Source organism: Caloenas nicobarica, chromosome 27, assembly GCF_036013445.1.
Source record: "Caloenas nicobarica isolate bCalNic1 chromosome 27, bCalNic1.hap1, whole genome shotgun sequence".
Lineage (NCBI taxonomy): Eukaryota > Metazoa > Chordata > Aves > Columbiformes > Columbidae > Caloenas > Caloenas nicobarica.
The window spans coordinates 2,240,558-2,251,595 of record NC_088271.1 but is presented as its reverse complement, the minus strand read 5'-3'; the positions used below and the strand labels follow the sequence as shown (position 1 = coordinate 2,251,595).

Below are 11,038 nucleotides of genomic sequence, written 5' to 3'. Positions count from 1 at the left end.
GAGTTTCTCCCAGACCACAACATCGCTGTCAGGGGTTGTTTTGCTTGGCAGCAGCACGCACTGAACTTCTCGATCCCTGAACGGTGCTTGGCTCTGTTGGCAACACCAACCGGCGCTTGGGCCAGCGGCAGCGACTCGGCGATTCCCTGAATTCGCGGGGTTATTCGGAAATCTCCGCCTCTCGAGTCCTGGAAGCCGTTAGTCAGGGCGATATGGGAAGCTGGTGAAATAAAGCCCGGTACTGTGGAAATGGGGAGAAGGAAACAGGCTGGTCCCCGGGGGGAGGATCCTCCCCTCCCGCTCCAGTTTGAACTGGGGAAAAGCTCTGTCTCAAAGTTAAGCTCTTGCTAAATCTGTACCGTGAACTCGAAAGACCTCCCCACTGCAAACAGTTCACTCCTCATTGACAAAACAATTCTTCACCTGGATAAAGAGTTAGCAGGCAGCTGGAGGGGGAAAAAAATACGAGTAATCAGATAGAATTCATGTTTGCAGCAGCACAAGATCACCTGCTTGTACTTTCCCGGCTTCCTGTTTATGGAACAAGGCTGATGAATCAGGCGAGCTGCTTAAGGAGCTTGTGTTTCTGCTGCAGATGTGCAGCCCGTGTCCCCGTCCCCGCCGTGTCCCCACGGTGTCCCCGTGGTGTCCCCACCGTGTCCCCACCGTGTCCCCGCGGCTCCTGCTGCACCAGGGACGCCAGCCTGGCCAAAGGCTTTTGGCGCACGGTGGGTCAGTCCCAGGCTGATGTAATTCTGCAGACTTACACAAGCGTGTAAATAAAAATATGGGCGTGCAAGTAACTGGCGAGGCGAAGGTGTTTGGATAAAAGCCACACAGAGCAAAGTGTGCGTGATGCAAACCAGGATGACACGCAGGACACGGCCACGTCGTCCCTTTTGCAGTCGTTATGTTTTAAAGAAATCAGCACTTGGAAAAGGACGGGGAGGCTGCAGGAGGCAGGGGACGGTCAGGACACCCGGGTCCCATGCACATTCTCTGGAAATAAATGAAAATTAAGAGAACGTGAGAGCACGGGCAATGATCTATTATGCAGTGGTGTTTCAAGGTCAATGCCAACAACGGCAGCAGCGAGGGCGGGTTACGAAACCTTGCAGTAAGTAAACGAGGAGCCGCGAGTGCAGACGCGGGGCAAAGGAGACTCGAGAGTGAAGCAAACGAGTCCCGAGTTGTGTCTTGGCTGCAGCGCAAACATCCCGTGAAACTCGTGCCTATTTCAGGACAGAGTCCCAACAGTTCCATTGGGATCACTTCTGGAAGGATCAGGATTTGCTGTTTTAAACTGGTTTGCATGTTATGAACCAAAAGCAGGTCAGGATGCTCCTGAGTCCTGCACCAGCCCAGTCTTGGACTTGAGAACAACCACAAACGCCCTCATCATTAAACAAAAGAATTGAAAGGATCACAGTGTTACAAAAGCCATTTCTTGTGTTCGCATTCTTCATACACCTTCAGAAAAAAAGGTTTTTCAGCGTTTAGCAAGCGTGAGCATCGGCAGCGATGTTTCCAGCGAGGCGAACACGAGGAGCGCATTTACACAGGGCTGGTTTGCGCTTTCTGTACCGAGTCCGTTCTGCGCAGGTTTGCTTTGTCACCACCTAATTCTCCGTGTACCGGGTAGACTGCAAAGGCAGTGATTTGGGCTGCTTTAGTGGGGACAAAACAAAAAAACACAAACAAAAAAAATCGACCCAAAGCAGTGCAGCTCTTGAGTCAGCGGTGGTGACAGCAGCGGTGACAGCAGCGCTGGCTCTGACGCGCCGTGACTCAGCAGCGGCTCTGACTTGAAGCAGCCGCCTCCTCCGCCGAGCATCCCGGGCTGGCTCCGGCACTGTCCCCTTCATCCGTGTCCCCATCCTGTCCTGCCATCCGTGTCCCCATCTTGTCCTGGCAGCCCCGCGGCACGGGGCAGGGTGGCTGCAGGACGGCGCTCCGTACTTTGCGACATCCCACGAGATGCACGGAGGGACCCTTTGCGCCACCCCGGGGACCCTTTGTCCCACCCTGGGGACCCCTTCTCCCACCCTGGGGACCACTTGTCCCACCCTGCCCTCGGCACCGAAACGTCCCAAGAGGATCCAGGTCACGGGGATGAAACCGCCACCCTCGGCATGGCACCGTGCCGGGAAACCAGGCTTGCCTTAGCACGCCTGCGACCTGCACCGTGCCGGAGGAAGGGCGCGGTGCCGCCAGCCCAAACTGCCCCACGGCTGCACCGAACGCGGGCTTGGGGACAAAGCGGCGGTGCCACCTGCGCCCCCCCCGCAGCCTCTGGGCCGGCAGGAAGCGTGACGGTGACGCCAGGACAGAAATATGCACCGACCCCTCTCGTTTCGGAATTCTTCCCATACTTCTCATAGCTGGAAGCAGCCGCTCCCAGCAGGCTAAACAAACAAGCGAACATCTGAGTAACTGCCAGAGTTATGCTGCTTTTGTCTTCCCCCCTCCAATAAAATATAAAACAATGAGATTGGTGCTTCTGGGTGTCCCCGTGCTCAAGTGGAAAGCACCGGAGGGACCGTTTTGGGCAAACTCTGTGGCTCAGAGATGCAGCAGCATCTTCCAGCCACCCCAACATCCCAACGGGACGGGGTACCGGGTACCCTGGGGATGCGGGGAGATGGTCAGAGGCTGCAATCCTGGATCCCAGCCTTAACCAAACCACGCTTCGAGAGAGAAAACCGCCACCTCCAGCAGCGTTTCGGTGCGGCGCAGCACATGGGGAAGGCAAACAACCCACAAAACACCAAACTGGAGCCACCACGGCACACAAACCCTGGTCCGGCAGCCCCAGCGCATCCCCGGCAAGACCCCCGCGCAAGGAGCCCGATCCCCAGCGTCACCCCACACGAGGGGCTGCACCGGGGCCGGGAAAGGGGGGCACGAAGGGGGAGCCCGGGGCTGGTAACCCAGTGCAAACCCACGCGGTGGTTTCTGCTTTTGGCGATGACCTCATGCTTTTTTGGAACAGAAAAAGGCTGTTAGGGCGACGGCATTTACTCCTTGTCTGGGCAGAACAAAGCCGGCTCCATTTTTCTTTTACACTTCCTGCATCAGTAGCTTAACAGCTGAATGAGCTATTGAATTTTTTCCTGAGTGCAGCAATTTTTGCCTTTTTTTTCCCCCCCCCGCCTCCTTAAGACCTCCAGATTTCCATGGCGTGGGACAATCCTCGGGAGAGCTCGGCCCGGGATGGGGAAACGCTCCATAAAGAGGCACCACGTTTCGCTCTGGCCGAGGGTTTCTCCATATTTTGGTGTTGAAACCACCCGGCTTATTTTCCACACCCTGTTCTGCAGCACCTGCAGCTCCAGCCGAGCACAGGAGCAGGGCAGGGACGCCAAAGCGTTTTACTGGAGCAGTAAACAAGTCACCGAAGTGCCCATAAGCTCCTTTAGACTGGCAAAATGTCCCTCAACAGGTTGTAACTAGGGCATGGATTTTAAGACACTTAATGTCCCTCCTGCAGCCACCAGCAGTGACAGACCCTTCGGAGCTGCTGTCACAGGGCCCAGCCTTGTGCTCCAGCCTACTTTTAATATAGTAGAAGCTTAAAATCACATCATTACTAGACCAAGAGAAGTCTTATCCTCAATTTCAGGACCGCACCGGGAGCAATCTGGTTTTTGGGGTTTATTTTTCCCCCAGCTCCGGTATCTCCAGCTGCCTGTTTCCAGATGGAAACCGCCCAAAGCCAACGTGTCGGAACTTTGGGGTTTTTTTTTGTGCAGCAGAAGTAAATTTGCTTTTTGCACAATCTGGGTGAGGAAGGGATCGTTCTTACTGCAAATTGGGTTTGCAGCCTGAATTTTGGGGGAGGCTTTGCAAAGGATGCAAAGGACGGCACGGCTGCAGGAGAGAGAACACGCATCTCGAACGCAGCTCCGTCTTCACCAGAAGATGCATTCATTGCTTCACTATTTTGTGTCTTCAACTGCTCTAGTTTCAAACCGGCCAAGGGTTTTGGAAGGAGAGAGCATCCCCGGGGACATGCAGCTCCATCTCCTTCCCATTAAAGGCAGCGATTACCTGGCTGAGCGAGCGTGAAATCCTGCAGCGCGTCCGCCAGCACGCCACGCCACAGACCTTGTTCGCAGGGCAGCCCGAACCCCCGTCAGCTCAGGCTGCTCTGGTCGGTCTGGCTTGAAACTCCCAATTCTGTGCAATTTCTCCACAGCAGCTTTGATGGGTGGAGACGTGGGGCAATGACCCCCCGACCACCTCCCTGCTGCTGCGGATCCCGAACCCCGGGTCACCGCGGCACATTCCGGCCTTATTTTTAGAATGCAAAGGTATTTCCATCGGTTGTTACCTGGGGCCCTCGGCCAGATCCGTAACAAACACTTCGTCATATAATTCGATCGAGGTGCTCGAGGGTGTTATGGGTTGAGGGTAGTGAGTAAATCAGAACTTGCACCGCAAAGGCTGCTCTGCGCTCATCCTTCCTGCGCTTCTGCTCCGTGCAGGCAATAGATAAAGTTAGGATCGGTCTCAATAACAGCAAAACTAAAAATATACAGATCTGTTCTTGTGGCTCCTGCGCGGGAAGCGCAGAGCTCGGCAGCAAACCCACGCCACCGCACACCAACCCCGCGAAGAGCAGGAAAAAGGATGAGTCCTTCTGCACGCTTTTGCTATTAAGTCGTTATTTCCATGTGCAATCGTTTTGGAAGTGATTAGGGAGAAGCATCCAGGTCCTTGGGTCCAGAGGTTGCCCTGGCTGTAAATGCAATTCCAGTTTGGGTTTGTGTCTTCAGTCATGGCCTAGAGAGAGGTACCGACTTTACTGGTTTTAGTGGGCAGACCAAGAACTAAACCTGTACGTCCTGGCTGGAGTTCGAGCTTGAGAGCAGCTCCACATTCAACAGAGACTAAGCAGGAAGCCGGGCTGCGTCGCAGCACAGGAATATCAAGTTATAGAAGGAGATAAAAGAAAGGGAAGTTTAGGCTGAATATCACAAAGCGTCCTGCGAATTCCCCCTTGATCCGAGCTGGGAAACGCTGCGAGCGCCAGCGCTCAAGGCATTGAAACGGGCCGGGGATGTTTTAACTCTTCACCGGGCGCACAAAGGCTGTGCCGGCTGCACCGCGGATCTATCGGCCTCATGTGCAAACGTTATTTCACGGCGAAATCAGCAGATTTTGGGGCACGGGGCAGGACCGGGCTGAGCGAGCAGCCTGCAGCAGCTGAGTGGGCGGAAAGGTTCTGAAATGACTTTTGACTTTTCTCCAGATAAGCAAACGCCCGAGGAGGGAGAACCCTCTGACTCAGCAGCCACGTCCATCCCCCAACAAACCCGAAACGCGATCCCGGCGTTAAATGCCACGCAGACGCAATGCTCTCGCCTCCCACTGCGAGCGGAGGAACGGACGGTCACCCCAAAACCAGAAAACCCACCTGATTTTAAAGCAGAGACCCTTTAGTCACTCATATTTGCATCCACACGATCTCTTCCTTTATCACTGCCCTTTCTCGAGGTTTTCAGCACAGTTTAAGAGCAAAGCTCCACTTTCTACCTGGGAGGCCCCAAACCAGACTGCGCTGGAAATGGAAAAAAGGAGACACCGAACTCTTTTATATGGGAAAAAGAAAGAAAACAGAGCCGAGGGCACGGGGCTGAGTCAGCTGGCAGAGCCGCTGTGTTTCGGTGGAGAAAGCAGCAGAGAATTTCCCCGTCAGTAACGCACGGCTATTAAAAGAAACAAATCCCTGACATATCTACACGCTCAAGCCCAGATAAAATTCCATCCCTTAAAAGTTATCACAGGAATAAGTCTCTTTCCTGAGGCTCCTGAACAGCCCATATTTTCCTGTGCCACACGAGCATTCGGACAAAGCCGCCTCTGCCTGCAATCTGTGCAGAAACTTCGGCTTTTCATTGTCTCCAACTTACTTCGATTCTCCCCAAAATAGGATCGACATGTTTAGCAAGCAAGTCAGCCACGTGGAATTGAAGGAAGATGACAAGAAAACCCTAAAATAAGAATTTGAGGCAAATACTGTGAGGAACAGCCTTTGTTAGGAGCATTGTGCCAATTTTAGTCTCTATTCAGCAGAAGACAGTGGGAATTTTGCAGGGTCCAGGGCGGCCGTGCTGAGCAAGCCCAGCTCTGAGCGCAGGGGACGCAAAGGCCACGGAGTTTGGGTGCAAATAACTTTAAGTTTTCATTGTGGAGAGAGCGTTTGGTGGGAATTACATCAGAACCACAAGCTACAATATCCCCATTGTGCGGCCGGGCACAGAGGAGAGGGACCGGGTGAATAACGGGGTAACGCAGCCGTGAGGAGCCTTCCCGGCACAATATGCCCGTCAGCTATGTTGTGGTTTTTTTTTTTTTGGGTGTTATGGAAAAAGAAACAGGGTTTGTTCCTTACACTGCAGCTATTATACCTATGTGCGTTCAAATCCCGTTCCAAAGCTGCTATAAACAGCCTTCCGAGCCCCGCTAAAGCAAACACCCTGGTGGCATCGTTCTGGGTGACACCGGTGGCTGCAGGATGGAGCTGCGACGACCAGATGAGTGAATCCTCGAGACCAGACGTCTGGTCCCACACGCCGGTGAATAAGCCCGGGAGCAGAATTCACCGTCATTTAAACTTTCATGAGTTTTATACGCACACACCGAGCCCTTTCCTGACTGCGGCCCCAGGGACAGGGACATCGAGCCATCCCACACGGAGGGATGGGGCCATCCAGCGTCACTCTTGTTGTTGACCTTTGGATCAGAATTTGAGGCTGATTTACTCCCTTTGAGGCTTTTTCCTGCAACTGAGGAGCCCGGGGTGAAGTCACCCCCTCGAGCCCACTTTCTGCAACGTCAAAAATCACACTGATGAGCAGCTGGGGTGCCCTGGAAGGCTACGGGAATTAACCCCCCCAGCCCGCGGGGGGATTTTTCTGGTTTGGATTCGGTTTCATTCCCGTGCGTGTACAAGGGGAGTGTTTGCAACCATCAAGCTCGGAGAAACGACAGGTTATGGCAAAAATATTTACTGAAAAATGAGATCCCTTCTGTTAGAGCGCAGGGAGATAAGCGATCTCTGTGTGACAGTCCAGCTGACGCCGAGCAAACAAGAGAAGAGCTGAGGTTGCTGAAGTGCATCGGTGCAGCACACGGCACCGCAAAACCGCGGCGGCAACCGCAGCCAAAAGCGTTTCAGCCTCGCGTGTGCGATGGGAGAGACCGATCCAGGCCTCGACCAGCTTCCAAAGAAAGCCAATCAATCAACCGCAGCATATTTTCGGCTGTCACAGCATCGCTTTACACTTTATTCCCAAAGCCTTTCTGAAGGCGCGTTATCAAAGCTGGAGCGTTCACAAGGTTGGCCCGAGGGTGTTTGAATCATCACCGCGTGGAGAAACTATTGCTTTTTTTTTTTTTGCTTGTTTTCAGCCCGTCCCATTTCAAAACACTGTGTGATCTTCACCTGAAGTGAAAACGAGGATGGTTGAAATGATAATAGCAGGAACCGCTACCTCTGTTGTGCAAAGCAAGGGCAGGAGCCGACCCCCGCCAACGCAACTGCTCAAGTTTGTGCTGGATTCCCCGTCGCTCTGTCACCAGGTGTCTCATGGCATCCAGACACTGCCCTAGAGCCCTTCAAGGCACATTTCTTAACAGAATTTTTAGCACATTTCAACCAGCGGAGCTCGAGACATTGACTGGCATTCGCTGGCGAAAGCAGAGCAGAGCTGGTTTGCCAGGTTCGCAGGTGAGATCTTTGGTGTCGGCTGCTCGTGAAAATATTTTCCTTTGCTTTAAACCGCGATTATTGCCAAGGGATAACCACGTGGAAACCTCTTTACTCAGTGCATCTGCTCTGGACACATCTGGGTCACACCTGCTGGCTTTAACCACCAAAGCTTTGCTGCTGCTGGTTTTGCAAACGCTCTCTGCTCCTGCAGCAAAGAGTCTCCAGGGCTGTGGGTGAGGTTACTCATAGCAAATCCTCTCGGGGGGAGGATGCGAGCAGCAAAATAAGCACAGCCCAGCTTTAAAAACCTGAATTTGGTTGATAGCAGTTGCGTCTTGAGTCAGTGAAGCAATCAGATGCGCCCATGTCTGCAGTGAGAGCTCGCAAACGCCTTTCCAAGCTGCAAGAAACTCCGGTATGAAACACCCAGGGGCTTCTTTTCCTATGGAGTCAAGTGGAAAGATGCAAAGGAGCTTGTGAACAGCACTGGGGTTTCACGGGAGAGAGACTGAGAGCAAAAAAAAACCTCTCTAGACACAACGGTGCCATCAACGAATCGAGGCAACTGTGTGGCCTGCAAAACGCAGCGCCCAGACGGGCTGTTGCTAAAGAAAGTTCAATATTGCAACAGGGATGAAGTAACACGGCTGGACGGCCACGGGTGATGTGTCCAGACAGCGGCCGCAGAGCTGGGGAGGGAGAAAAGAGCCGTTTCCACCGACCCTGGGGAGTCCTTCAGCAACCTGCACTAAATACATTTATTTTTTTGCCAGTGCAAACCCCAAATCGGAGATCCCACCCAGTAATTAGCACCCTATTGCTAATCAAGCCGCAGAAACCCACCGCGTTCATCTTCACAAGGAATCTCACCTACACTGGGAAAATTCAGGCAGACAATTCCACCCCTGTGAAAAAATCTCACGCTATAGGTCGGTGCTAAGCAAAAACTCAAATTCTGAACTGCTTGCTTCAGAAATAATTACCAGTGATGCTGAAGCTGGTGGGGCTGGTGTGACACTTGTGAGCTGGACCGCTCAGAGATGCTCGTCCGCTGCCAGCTCCTGCCTCTAAAAGAGACTTTTAGACACCAGAAATGTGCGTGACCTTTTGCAGCAGAGACATCACATGAGCGTAAATACTCCCGCTTTCCTCACACACCCAGAAAACAGACTGAAAAGAGTCCTGTGACTTTCTCTAGTCATCTTGTTTTCGTTACTGATGCAGCTACAGAGGCAAAAATGATGCTCGGGAAAAACTCAGAGCTGGGGGGGTTCCCTCCCTCCACAAGGCAAGAAAAACCCAAAGTGGTTCCAAATACCACAGCTTGATCAGCCCCACGACCGCTGCTGCACTTGTTTCAACCACCAAAGCGATTACTCTAAAAGAAAAGGCCAGTATCTCCACGTGATGGCAGTTTTCATGCAAACCCGGCTCTTTTGGTAACAACCGATGACTGCAGCATCATGTGAGGCTTTGCAACAAGGAGCGACTCCTACACCAGGGCCGGGGAGAGGAAGCAGAAGGTCGTTTTCTTTTGTGTCTCTTGCAGGAAGAGAAGTCACGTTGGGCTGGCAGCGGTTCAGCTCTGAGCTCAGAGCCGCTGGCGCTGGAAACGGGGCAGAGCAGCTAAAAAAAGGAGTTTACACCCCAGCTGGAAGGGCTGGACCAGAGGGCACGTGAGCCCTTTGCCTTCAGGTCTCGGGCAACCTTTGGCTCCCTGGCTGTTTTCATTGGGCTGGTGCTTCTGTTTAGAAAATCTGTTTAGAAAAATCATCTGCTACAGGTCAGAAAAAACACAGGGATGGAAAACATTCCAGCTTCCCCGGATTCACAGCGTTAAGCGGTTGCTGTTTTGCAGGTGCCGTCATTCTCTGCTCACCCTGACGTGCCCGAGTCCAGGGGCTGCAAATTCAACCCTCTACCAAAATGCTGAGAATCACCAAATGGCACTTTTTGCCCCCAAATTTTATTCAAGCACTAGACAAGGAGCACAGCTCTGCTTTAGCCCCCGTCTCTATATGAACTCGCTTCAAGAAAAATGACTGATGTGCCTCGAAACCAAAAGAAAGCAAAGGGCCAAAGCTTTGCTTCTGCACAACGGCAACCAGATCAGCCTCAAAAACCAGCAAGGGTTTAACTGTCCCCTTACGCTCAAGCGACCAGCGGATCTCACACCGTCAATCAGAACCTTTCCTTTGCGGGAGCGATGACCGACAGCGACGGCCGTGAAGAAAAAGGAGCAGTCCGCCCAGTCTTCCCATTTCAATCCAGACCCAAATGCCCAACTGCAACAGGGTTTAGTTAAAACCGGTATTAGGCTGTCCCACGTCAGGCGGGTGATGCCGGGTCCGGACCTGCCCACTCCAGGCCGTGTCAGACCACCACAACTCGCTCCCTTTAAAGAACGTTTACACAACAGGGACAAAATTGCTTTTAAACGTGGTCCAAAAAGACACGTATGCTGAAAAGATCTCAAAAGAGGCACCAAATTTAGTTCCTGCTTTGCCTAGCAGGGGAAGAGCTCGAACAAACATAATTACCCCAGGAGAACAGAAGAAATTAAGACTTCTTTACTTTGGGTGCGATCATTCCGAGCTGGAATAAAAGCCAAGGCGGCGGCCCTGGCTCACAGCTGGTAAGGCTGAGCTTTTGCATTGGGACCAGCTCCCCCGGTTTAAAACCAGATTAACTCCAACCGGTACGTGATGAATCCACGTTCAGTTCAACTCCAGAGGGCAGAGACAGCCCGAGGCTGGAAGAGCGTGAGCGACCAGAGCTGCTCTTTGTGCCAAGAAAGAAAAACCGAGCCCAACGTCGCTTATTGATTTCGCGAAGAAAAAACTGGCTTGAGATGGTCACAACACGTACATACCCTTTCCCGCTACTCCTGGAAAAGTCCTGGGAAAACAGTAGAAACATAAATATTCAACTCAAAGTGATGGACAAAGTCTTAAAATTTAACACGTGCAGCCTCTTTGCGATGGTGACACCACGAAATGTCACAGTCCGCGGTATCGGACACAGGTGACCTGCAGAAATCCTTGTTCTCGGTTAATGAAAACACATAAAAGGGAATAAAAATTAATCAAGTCGCAACAGCGAATACAATATTTAACTCACTCCGCAGCCTTAAGCGCTGTTCAGAAACTCTGGACGGGACCGCGCTGTATTTTTTAAGGAAAATGATGATCCTTGTGGGTCCCAACTCAGGGCATTCTAGGAAAAAAAGGCATCGCACAAACATCTGCTCATCAGCACCCTGCCTGCCCCGCAGCACATCCACCTATGTCAACATAACTCATATTATTTTAAAAGGATCTG

At 52.4% G+C, this 11,038-nt stretch overlaps 1 protein-coding gene across 4 annotated transcripts in view; it reads right to left on the bottom strand.

Moving 5' to 3' along the window:
• GNG7 (G protein subunit gamma 7) overlaps positions 1-11,038 on the bottom strand; it is a 47,863-nt gene that overhangs the window by 2,278 nt on the left and 34,547 nt on the right. Inside the window, exon 1 of one of the 4 annotated variants that reach the window (XM_065652514.1) lies at positions 5,420-5,642. The exons of the other annotated variants lie outside the window; for them this stretch is intronic. The gene's annotated coding sequence lies outside the window, so the exon portion shown is untranslated. Of the gene's footprint in view, positions 1-5,419; positions 5,643-11,038 lie in introns of those variants that run through there. 4 annotated transcript variants of the gene reach the window in all.